Source organism: Panthera uncia, unplaced genomic scaffold, assembly GCF_023721935.1.
Source record: "Panthera uncia isolate 11264 unplaced genomic scaffold, Puncia_PCG_1.0 HiC_scaffold_1600, whole genome shotgun sequence".
In the NCBI taxonomy this organism is placed as follows: Eukaryota; Metazoa; Chordata; class Mammalia; order Carnivora; family Felidae; genus Panthera; species Panthera uncia.
Genome location: NW_026058251.1, coordinates 1 through 11,394, shown reverse-complemented (window position 1 = coordinate 11,394; position 11,394 = coordinate 1). Strand labels below are relative to the sequence as shown.

The following is an 11,394-nucleotide window of genomic DNA, read 5'->3' as shown; positions in this document are numbered from 1 at the left end:
GTAGTTTCATTCTTATGAATGGGTAGAAATCTTCAAGGGACAGAGGAAGTGAGGAAGTCCTTTCTTTTTAAAAATCTTTCATCTAATGGAGTGATACCTACATGAGGTTTTACGGAAGGCTATTTTTTTTTTATTATACAATAAAAAACTATTTATTGGCCAACTGAAAAGTAGTTCAAGTAGGAGATGCAGCAAATAGAGCAAAGAAAGAGACAACTTATAGAGCCCAGTTCTAGCCAGCTGAGACCAAGGGACAACAACATTTTTTTGAAAACTATGGAGTGTTTAACAAATCTGTGTGTCATCCTTGCACAGGGGCCATGCTATTCTTCTTCTTTGTATTGTCCCAATTTTAGTATATGTGGTGCTTATTTTAATCGCACTTAGGTATGTGATTTTAAAGACTTGCTAGTCTTGACGTGAATGCTCCATAAGTTCCTGGAGCTCAAAAGTTTAAAATTAATTTCATCAATTGATTCTACCCATCCCAAACATATTTCTGTTCCTATATTCTCTCTCCTAATTACATAGTCTCCCAAATTAAAGTCTGGAAATTATTTTGTATTTCTTTTGTTACCCCCCATCTATTGTTCTCACCTTTCTTACCACCTCCTATCCAATCACACACAAAGTCCTATTGATTCTTCTCTTAAGTTTGTCTGGAGTCTATCTTGTATTTTATTTTATTTATTTAAAAAAAATTTTAACATTTATTCATTTTTCAGAGACGGAGAGAGACAGAGCAGAGCAGAGGAGGGACAGAGAGAGAGACACACAGATTCCGAAGCAGGATCCAGGCTGTGAGCTGTCAGCACAGAACCTGCTGCGAGGCTTGAACCCACGAACCACGAGATCATGACCTAAGCTGAAGTCAGATGCTTAACTGACTGAGCTATCTAGGAAGAAGCCCTCTTTCTTTCTTTCTTTCAAGTCTATCTTGTATTTTAATCACAGTTCTCTATTTTGTGGAATCCACTGAACTGGAAACTCTTTGAGGATGAGACTTGTTCTTTATGTTTTTCCTCATTTCAGCTCCTAAAAGTATATATGAAACATATTATAAATATTTGGTAAGTTTTGTAGAGATGAGCTAAGTGTTCTCCCAGTTTCCCTGCACCCTTGTTTCTTACACTCCAGTCACACCATACAACCTACTCTTCCTCCAATACCCTGTATTATTACTTATCCTTGTTTTACTTCTGCCTGGGATGCTCTTCACAATGTATTGTCCACCTGGAAAGTGGACCATATTTCTGAAAAGTTAGTGGAGGAATTAATGCCTCTGTGAAATTGCCCTTTATTACTCTACTTTTGTGCAGACCTTGCTGCAGAATATCAAATACATTTCTTTTTCTATCTGGCACATGACAAAATCTTTCTCAGCTTCACTTGTTTGACACAGCCATAGAACGTGGGTGGGAAAATTGTGTACACGTTTAAGCTTAGCCCGTAATTGCTTTCCTGTTGTCATCCTCCATGCTGTTTTTCACTTTCAGGTGCTTGCTTTAAAGATCCCCTCAAGTGGATCCTGGGAGCTATTATAAGAAGGGAGCCCAGGCCCCCAAGTCGTTGGTTGGTGAACTGTCCAACCAGCAACTCCTGCATAGGACAACTGTGAGAATGAAAAATAAACTTTTATTGTGTTAAACCACGGAGATTTGGGAATTTATCCATTAGAGCCACTGTAGAGGCACCATTTGCCACCCCAAAATATGTCTTTTTGGTATAAGGATTATTTTAGGCTGATTAATTTTTAAGAAACTGCAAACATAGGAGCTCTAAAAACCAAACAGAAGTTACCTTTTTTAAAGAGACGTGTACATGTATAAGGAAAATCTTTATTTGTAAGGGTGTCTCCCTTGCTGTACCAGGAAGAGAAGGATGACTCAATCTTTAGAAACTATTATCAGTGGAGAAGGCAATGACTTAGGTCTGAATAACCTTACCCTTGTTTCCAGTGCATGTCCAGATAATCTCTCATAACTGACTGTCCACCCCCAATATCTCGTTTTGTCTTTATCTGAAGATGGTTTTAAGGTGATGGCTTTGGCAATTTCAGAGAGTTACTCAGTTTTTCTGGGTCTCTCCCATGTATACACATTACCAAACATTTGTTTGGTTTTCTTCTGTTAATGTAATATCAATGTAATTAGTAGACTAGCCAAGAAAGCTAGAAAGGAAGACAAAAAATCTTCTGCCCCTGAAGTTTTGGCAACCTGGTTGGGATTTTTCACTGGACACTGCTGGCTCTGGGGCTGCTGCAGATCTTGGGACCTTTGACAAAAAGCTGGCAGAAGGTAAGATTAATACCATATCAGTCTCCAGGATCTCTGCTTGCAGGATTCAGGGGAAGTGAGAATATATGTTTCTTTTCTAACTTAAGATAAGCTGGAGAAAATATTTGCAGAATTCATTCCTTGGGTATAGCAACACTGGTAAAGATTTGGTGATAAGTATTCTTGTTTTCTAGCCTTTCTTTGTCTTCCCAGAGATGGTCACTGTTTTCTATTTTCTATTTTCTGACTAATGAGAATGTTCTCCTTGGTCTTTACCAGTTGGAGGATGCCTATTTGTCTGACAGGCAGCTGAATAGGCTATGGATCCAAACTTAGGAAGTAAAAAAAGTGGGGGAAAGGGGGAACGTGATTCCCTTTGTTTGGAAAAGTCCTTTAAAACTCGACCCCTTATAATTAGTGCCTGTGCTTTCAAGGCTGACTCTGGAAGTGACCTGTCTGGATCTTGTGAGGCCTGCACCTCTTGCATTCTCCTTGAGGATGCTTCTTGCATCCATGATTAACCCATAAAAAGGCTTATTGGTTTGAGTCCCTATTAAGATTAGTAGATCCTCGTCATCAATGGCCAGATGATGGAACATTTGGAGAAACTTCTATATTGAAAAAACCTCTTTAGAGTGCTCTCATCCTAAATAAATATCTTATTGGTACTTATGGAAAGGCCAAATAAAAAAGATATAATTATAATGGCTAACCTTAGGGACTCTCTTAACAAGATGAAAGAACAGAAATTAGACAATTTTCGAACAAAAATTAACATTCATATCCAATGTAAATTGCCCTTCTCAAAATTTGGCTCTGATGCAGGCAGGTCAGGTCCAAGGACCCAGAGGGGTCCCGCAGGACCATCCAAAAGGGTCCTTGGCTATGCCCAGGAGAGAAGTTAAACATAAGCCAGTAGGAAGTGAGAGCAGAGTTTATTGCAGAGATAGAGCAGATACAGATAGAGCATCTGGATGATTCAGAAAGGAGAAGAAGAATGAGTCTCATCTTTGCTTGGGATCCAGGTTTTTACTGAGGACAACAGTCTGATGTACGTGTCCTGTCAGGCATCCAAGAACCGGTCAAATAAGGACAAATGCTCAGGTGTCCTCCACAAGTTGCTTATGCCCTGGAGCTAGAGGTCTTGGTGAGTCAGTGGTCTTGGAAAATAAACATTTGGACCTAGCCTGGTCACTCCTTAGATGTTATCTATTGTGCTGGAAGACTCCAAAGAAATCATTAACTTGACCTTTACAAAGAGGACATATATTAAAGCACGTGTAAGGTTGAGATGCAAGTCCTAGCAAGAATAGAAGCAGGAAAAGAGCAAAGAAAACACACACACACACACACACACACACCTATTTTTTCATGGGTTCCCTTTGGTTTCCTTGTCTTAGTTCCATCTGTCTATTTTAACTTTTCTTCCCCTAAAAGATTTACAGAGAGCACTCCAACCTTATCTCCAGTTCCAAGGATACAGGTTATTCATGTAAGTACTAAGACCAGGAAGTGAATTTAGCAGAAGCTCCTGAGACTGGTGACTGAGTTTGCTTAGCCGTCCCTTCCAATCCCTCCTACTTTCTGGGGCTCTGTAACCAGCCTCTGCCTGCTTCAGGCCTTGCAATGCAGTGTCCTTGGTGGGAGTATGCTGGATCCCCATCACAAAGAATTCATGTCTCCCAATATCAATAGGTCTAAATTATATAGCCTTTCAGGTAGAAATCTCCTTGATACAAAAATAAATAAATTTAGTTGGAAAGATGGGCCAGTTCCTTGATATTCTGGCTGTAATCCGGGTTTTTGGGGAATGGGCAACGACTATTTTGTCTTGCAGATCTCTACAAAAACCAGAAATGTGCCTCACTGATCTTTACCAATTCCAAACCTCCCTCCATCATATTAAAATGCTTGTAGATATTGTAAAATATCAGATTGGAAACAGAATTGTCTTCCACTTAAGGAAGGGGAAAATTGAAATAGACCTGACTCATGGCTAAAATTTTAAGGCCATAACTGTGGAGGGTCTCTATGTCAGTCTGAATGGTTATATGTCTCTCTCTCTAGTGTATATATAGTGTGTGTATATATTAGATATATACATATATACACATACATATATATGTGGGGGGGGGGTATATATATATATATATGATGTGTTATATTTTTCTACCTCCAGATTGTGTTGTCAAAGTGATTTGTAAAGAGCTCTATTTAATTGGCTTAGAATTAAGTACTTATCAATTAAGTATTCCTAAAGTTCACAGTAATATAACAAACTGATCCAAATGCTTTTCAGGTTTATGTGATCTGGAAATATATTTGGTATTAGAGTTAGTTTACGTTGATTGGTTTAATTAAATTAGACATGTCTTTAGAGTTATCATAGTTAAATATAATGCAGACATACAACTTTTATTCTACCTGGGTTTACTAGTCAAATAAGTTTACATTATATCTCTGTTACAAAATTTGTCAGGAAGAAACATAGCTTGGGATGATGGCAGACTTTGTCTAATGTCTCATGAAGTTTTCATGGGAAGTCTCAATGTAATTTTTGGGAGCAAGTGAGTTAGATACCTTGTGGGATAAGACTTTAGGGAGACTTGCTAGCAATATTTATATTGTGTGGTATGTGTACATAAAAGTAACTTTTGTTAACCTTAAAAATTAAATTTCTCGGGGCGCCTGGGTGGCTCGTTGGTTAAGCGTCCGACTTCGGCTCAGGTCATGATCTCACGGTCTGTGAGTTCGAGCCCCGCGTCGGGCTCTGTGCTGACAGCTCAGAGCCTGGTGCCTGTTTCGGATTCTGTGTCTCCCTCTCTCTCTGCTCCTCCCCTGTTCATGCTCTGTTTCTCTCTGTCTCAAAAATAAATAAACGTTAAAAAAAAAAATTAAAAAAAATTAAATTTCTCGTTATTTTACTAGGAAAAGATGGGTTTAGTCAAGAATAGCAGAGAATTGAAATCTGGAGCAAACTGTGGCAAAACATAGGCAAGTTTGTCCCCAAAAAGGAAGGAATGATTTTTTAGAGGCAAGTGGGAGCTTGGGAAGGTTGTTATCAATAAAATTGGAGGAAATTGGGATCTGGAGGTATACTAGCTTTTCATTGGCTGAGTTGTGACCTTCTCTCATTGGCTAGACTGTTGCTGGGGGGGATGAGGAAAGTCTTTCTTCCTCCTGCTGGGATAGTAAAATATATCTAAAACAGCATCCATGCGCAAGGTCTGTCCCTTATGGTTGGATTCGCAACTGAGGATAAGTGTTGAAACATGACAGCTCCCTCTGCTGAACTTCCAGACTCAATTTTAGTGAGGTTACACCTAATTAATTTTCACATTTTTTCCTTTTGATTGAGATCTTTTTTTGAAAGCATTGGTGACCAGTAGTCAGGTTCTTTATATTAGTGGTTTTGTGCCTCAGTGCAAGGAAGAACCTTTGCTGGTTGTCATGTCCTATGTCAGAGGGAAAGTGCTTAGCAGTTGGAAAATACTTCAGCCCACATGTGAGTAACAAGGAAGGTTAGGTAGGGAGAACCTTCAGGTACTTCTCATCTAAAGTTTCTTTCTCAAGGTCATAAGTATTGGGGATCATCTGGAAACATTGAGCTAACAGCACCCTACTGGGTACATCTTTTAAAAAAATCAACAAACAACAAAATATATGACTTAAAATAAATTTGCCAAACAGAAGAAGTAACATAACAATTCAAAATTATAGATGGTTCTAAACCAGGACTGTAGGTCTGAAAATAGCCAACTGAGATATTTATGGGCACTTATTCTGTCATAGGGGAGGAAAGTTCTCCCCAAATGGTCAACCTGGAGTCAGGTATGCCTCCTGAAGTCTCTGCTTAAAGCAACCAAGAAAGCATGATAGTGAACAGTGCAAGAGCACACTGGAAGAATTAACTGAGTGCATTTGGGAAGCTACAGTGTAGGTATAAACATGAAACAATAGCTGATGTGCATTGTAAAAGAGCAAAACTTCAAAGATGTTTTAAAACAGTATTGTTATTTCATAAGAACAATTTGGAAAAAAATGTGCTATTGATAATACAAACTGTAAGGTTGCAAAATCAGAGGCCATAAATTTGGATGAGAATCCAAAGTCAGGGGCATCTGGGTGGCTCAGTAAGTTAAGCATCAAACTCTTGATTTTGGCTCAAGTCATGATCACTGTCATGAGACTGGGCTCCATACTGAGCATGGAGCTTGCTTAAGATTCTCTCTCTCTCTCTCTCTCTCTCTCTCTCCCTCTCTCTCTCTGCTCCTCCCCTGTGCTGTGTGTGTGTGTGTGTGTGTGTGTGTGTGTGTACGTGCATGCATGTGCTCTCTCTCTCTAAAAAAAAAAAAAAAAGAAAAGAATCCAAAGGCAGTTAATAGTTCAGACGAAAGGAGACTTTTGTGAATTCAGAACCTTCTAACCTTTCAGAAAAAGCAAATGAAAAATTAACTTGTTTGATAATTAACTTGTTTTGATATCATGAGCAAGCCATTTCCAAAAGCCCATAATTAAAAAAACAAAAAAACCAAAAAAGCTTTCTTCAGGTGCCTGGCTGGCTCAGTTGGTATAACATGCAAATCTTCATCTTGTGATTGTGAGTTCAAGCCCCATGTTGGGCACAGAACTTATTTTAAGGAAAAAAAAAAAAAGAAAAGAAAAGAAAAGAAGAGCTTCCCCCTTTTGCAAGGGCTTGGGAGATACAAACAAGAGAGACAGCAGAAGCAACAGTGAGAAAAAGGACTGGTATGACCATCTTGGGAAAACTGTCTCATCAGGTATTGTCTGCTTCAATTCCAGGAAATCTTCACTTTCAGGTCACCAGTGGTGTGCAGTTTCCTTCAGGGTTTGGTGCTTTCTTTACATGTGTCGCGTGAATCCAGAATCTATCCTTTGGAGTTTGGTAGCACAAAGTTTGGTTAATAGTACCTAGTAAGGGCCTTTCCAGTGACATTGAAGAATCGTTCTGGAGATTTTTTTTCAAGAGACAAAATTTCTAGGTTGCAAGGTGTGATGCTTGTCATCATCTCCCAAGGGTACATTGTAAAAAGATTACTAAAGCATGGTTATTTATTATTTTTAAAAGTTTATTTATTTTTAAGTTTATTTATTTATTTTGAGGGAGAGAGAAAGAGAGAGAGCACATACATGAGAGGGGAGGGGCAGAGAGAGAGAGAGAGGGAGAGGGAGAATCCCAAGTAGGCTCCACATTGTCAGCACAGAGCCCTGAGGTCATGAGATCATGACCCTGAGATCATGACCTGAGCCGAAATCAAGAGTCAGATGCTTAACCAACTGAGCCAGCCTGGCACTCCTCAAGGGTGGTTATTTTTAATAGAATCAATTAGGTCTTCATGCTATTGAAGTATATATCCTTTTATCAACTATGGATAAAAGGAGGCAGGGGCCATGTATATTGGATGTCCTGTGACTGTCTCAAAGGCTGAGAGTCTCCATCCCAAATGGGGTAGATTTGAGATTTAGAGGACAAACAGCAATGCTTTAGTCCAAGGTTTTTGGAGAGTTTCTGCAATTTTTGCAAATTGAGTCTTAATAATACCGTTGGTGCATTTGACTACCTCTGAGGATAGAGGATGGTATGTACAATGTAAGTGTTGTAAAAGTAGCACAGACTTGTTGACCTGACCAGTAAATAGGTTCCCTGATCACTATGTTGTTTGAGAAGGGTTACCCAGGTAGGGATAATCCTTTCTAATGGAATTCTAGCCACAGAAGAGGTATTGGACTGTCTAAAAGGAAAATCCTTAGTCCAGGGAGAAAACATACAAACCATAACTAAAACATATTTATATCCATGAGATTGGGGGAGCTGCATGAAATCCACATGCCAAAACTCAAATGGTCCATTGGGCAATTTAAAATACCCAGAGGTGGTATGGACAGGTTTCCCAGGATTGTACTTTGGACAGGTGAAACAAGCAAGAGTAGGCACTTTTTGTGGTCTTATTAACTTTTCCAACCAACATTGATTCATGAGTATTATAATTTTGTCAGCAGACCAATGGTTTAATGCATGTATGGTTGTAAGTATTGGGAATTTAAGGATTTCTGGAAAGGCCAGATCATTATTTGGATTGTTCTTTATTTTTAGTGAACTGACAATTATTAGATTTCCAATATTATTTCTCCTTACTGGGGCCAATTGTTGGGCATCTGCGGTCAATTTGTCCAAATTGCCATTTAGGAGAACATCCTCTTGTACCGTGACAAAGACCTGGCTATTGATTTCCATGAAAGCAGCATTTTTAGTGGAAATATCAGTGAGTTGGATTACTCTGGGTCTAGGGATTGAGTCTGGAACACCCATGAAACTTAATAATAGCTACAGCCACTGGCAAATGCATGGCATCTAATAAATTTTGGACATGACAGCCATTTTTAATCTTATTCCCATTGGAGATAAGGAAATCTCATTTCCATAACATTCCAAAATCATGAGCTATCCCAAAGGCATCCACACTCTCAGTAGTGCAAGCCTGGCTAAGGGCATATAACCCAGCCTGCTGGGCTGAAGTAGTCAAGGGGAAAGGTGTGGCCTCAGTGACTTCAAAGGGAGTTGTAATAGCATACTCAGCATTATGTTTACCACTTTTAACTTTTAAATAAGAATTGTCACTAAACCATGAAAAATCTGCATTGGTTAGAAAATTTTCTATAAATTATCATGGGGAGTCAGAAGGTAATCTGTCAGTGTTAAGCAGTTATGAGGGGTTTCATCCAGGTCCAAATGTACCCCTATTCTGGGATCAGATGTTCTAAGTATCTAATCTGAGTTTGAACAAACTGGGATTTTTTGTTTTTGAGACTTTACTTCCCTTTAAGGCTAAAAGTTTTAACAGGTGGATGTTGCCTCCTGTGAATAGGTTTGAGAAGAAGAACAGAGAAGCAAATCACCTATGTATTACAACAAGGTAGATGCTGCAGAAAGCTTTATATTCTCCAAATCAGCTTCTATGTTTTGTGAAAAATAAGGACTCTCTGGAACCCGGGGACATTACTGTCCAGGAGGTGTATTACTGTCTTCCCAAGTGAAAACAAAATGATGCCGGCTGTCTTTATCAACTGGAATACTAAAAATGTATGGCAGAGATCAATTACAGTGACAAATTTTGCTTTCAGTGGGGATGGATGTTAGTAGCACATGGGGGTTAGGAACAAGAGAATGCCAAAGGATAACAGTATTGTTCATGGCTCAGAGGTTGTGGGCAAACCTCCATCCTCAGACACTGGATTTTCTCACAGGTAAAATAAGAGTATTACAGGGACTAATGAAGGGGATAATGAGGCCCTGAGCCTTGTAATCTTCTGTTATAGGCTTGATGCCCTGAAGGGCTTCTTTACCATAGGGCCTTGATTAATTACGGGGAGAGGTTTTGAGGGATCTATCTGAATCTTGATGGGAGTCGCACTGTGGATTCTACTGATATCAGTTGAAGATTTTGCCTATAAAGAGAGTGGTAGCTGATCCAATAGGAACAAATGCTCAGTGTCCCCAGACTCAGCTATAGTGCCATCAGGGACGGAGCATAGAAAAGAGGCTGAGAGTCATTTCATCCTCCTGGTTGGTTATTTTGATTACTACTGTCAGCTTCTAGAATTATTTCTCCCTTCGGATTCTAGAATTATTCTCCCTTTTGGGAGAAATTCTGGCATGATAGTTTTCTATGGAATCTCAGCTCAATAAATTAATCGGAATGGAAGAATTAAGAGGGAAAACGATGAGCATCTCTCAAAAAACTGAAACAAAAGGGAAGAGGTTCAGAGACAGGAACCTGTTGAGGTTTGTTAGAGACCCCCTGAACTGTTTTAGTGCCCTGAGGCAGGAGCTACTTTCTAGCAGTGGAGTTGTATACTGAGAGCATAGCTCTGGTTTCACTACATAGATTCATTCCCAGTCTGGAGAATGGTTTCTCAAGCTGATTAAGGGAAAAGACTGGGAAGAACCTATGTAGTTCCTCAGAACCCTCTTCCTGGAATTGGGAGGACATTGGAAAGGCTGGCTAGAGGGCTGAAGACACCAGAGTGCTTAAGTTTGTAACAATATTTTTCTAGTGCCCTGACCCTTTGCAATAGTAGCAAAAACTAGAAGGTTTTTTGTTTTGTTTAGGGACCTTCATTTGCCAGAATTGAAAATTGAGAATTTTAGTGGTCTTTCTTTTAGGCAACTCATTTAGGATGTGAGCAAGCTAGTTTGCCTTATTAACTAAATTTGGAGCAGGCAATTTCCCATTCCATCCTGTTCCTTTTAACTAAAAGAGAAAGATCTCAGTTAAGGTCATTAATAAATATAGAGTTAAATGCTACCTGGGTGGATCCAACATTTAAAGGAGAATCAGTGGGTCACCTGGGTGGTTCAGTTGGTTGAGCATCCAACTTTTGTTCAGGTCATGAACTCTTGGTCGAAGCCTCACCTCAGGCTCGCTACTGTCAGCACAGAGCCCCCTTCAGGTCCTCCATCCCCCTCTCTCTTTGCCCCTCCACTGTTCATGCTCTCTATCAAAAATTAACAAATGTTTTTAAAACATTAAAAAAATAAAGGAGGATCATAACATTTTTTAAAGTTTATTTATTTATTGGGGCGCCTGGGTGGCTCAGTTGGTTGGTCCAACTTTGGCTCAGGTCATGATCTTGCAGTTTATGAGTTCAAACTCCACGTTGGGCTCTGTGCGGACAGCTCGGAGCCTGGAGCCTGCTTCGGATTCTGTGTCTCCCTCTCTCTGCCCCTCCCCTGCTCACTCTCTGTCTCTTTCTCTCTCAAAAAGAAATAAACATTAATTTTTTTTTTTAAAGGCAGTTTCAATAGGCTCAGGAGAGGAGTGAATGGGGAGAGATTCAGAGGAAAAAGTAAGTTCAGCAGACAGAATAGAGCAAAATGGCATTGGAGGTGGGGCCTGAGCACAAGATGGCCACCATGTGTCTACAGACAAAAAAGATGGAAAAGGGGGAAAAAGATGCCTCAGAAGCCATTTTCCTCTTTTGATTGTTTGCCTCAGTCAATTTAGAAATAGTATTTTGCAAAAAGGCAAACTTAGAATTCTAAAAATATCTGGAAGTCTTGAGGTACCACTTAAAATAGGAATCCTGTTAGGTTTTT

General features: G+C 39.5%; 1 non-coding gene across 1 annotated transcript; it reads right to left on the bottom strand.

The window, feature by feature from the left end:
* Positions 1 to 270: 270 nt before the first annotated feature.
* On the bottom strand, positions 271 to 381 carry LOC125917230 (U6 spliceosomal RNA). Its single transcript, XR_007456119.1, has one exon. It is a non-coding gene; the product is annotated as a U6 spliceosomal RNA (small nuclear RNA).
* Between the last annotated feature and the right edge of the window lie 11,013 nt (positions 382 to 11,394).